This window comes from Diaphorina citri, unplaced genomic scaffold (assembly GCF_000475195.1).
Source record: "Diaphorina citri unplaced genomic scaffold, Diaci psyllid genome assembly version 1.1 scaffold61242, whole genome shotgun sequence".
Classification (NCBI taxonomy): domain Eukaryota; kingdom Metazoa; phylum Arthropoda; class Insecta; order Hemiptera; family Psyllidae; genus Diaphorina; species Diaphorina citri.
In genome coordinates, this window is record NW_007438514.1 from 1 (window position 1) to 276 (window position 276).

General features: G+C 41.7%; 1 non-coding gene across 1 annotated transcript; it reads left to right on the top strand.

The window, feature by feature from the left end:
- Trnar-ucu lies at positions 1–69 on the top strand. Its single transcript has one exon. It is a non-coding gene; the product is annotated as a tRNA-Arg (tRNA).
- Positions 70–276: the final 207 nt, after the last annotated feature.

Sequence of the window (276 nt, forward strand, 5' to 3'; positions counted from 1 at the left end):
CCTTGTGGCCTAGTGGATAAGGCATCGGACTTCTAATCCGAGGATCCTGGGTTCAAATCCCAGCAGGGGTGTTTTTTGCATGTTGTAACAGTGTGCGTGGTGCGGTGGTGTTTTAATTTGTCCTTCCTTTTTCACACATTATTTATTCATTTATTACTTCCCCTTCTTGGAAACCCAGGTAACATTTTTTTAAAGAAGTTTGATAGAGGGTACTGTAACTCCCAAGTAGATTTATCGTCTCGAAAGCGAAGAGAGAAGGAAGACAGAATAGGAGAA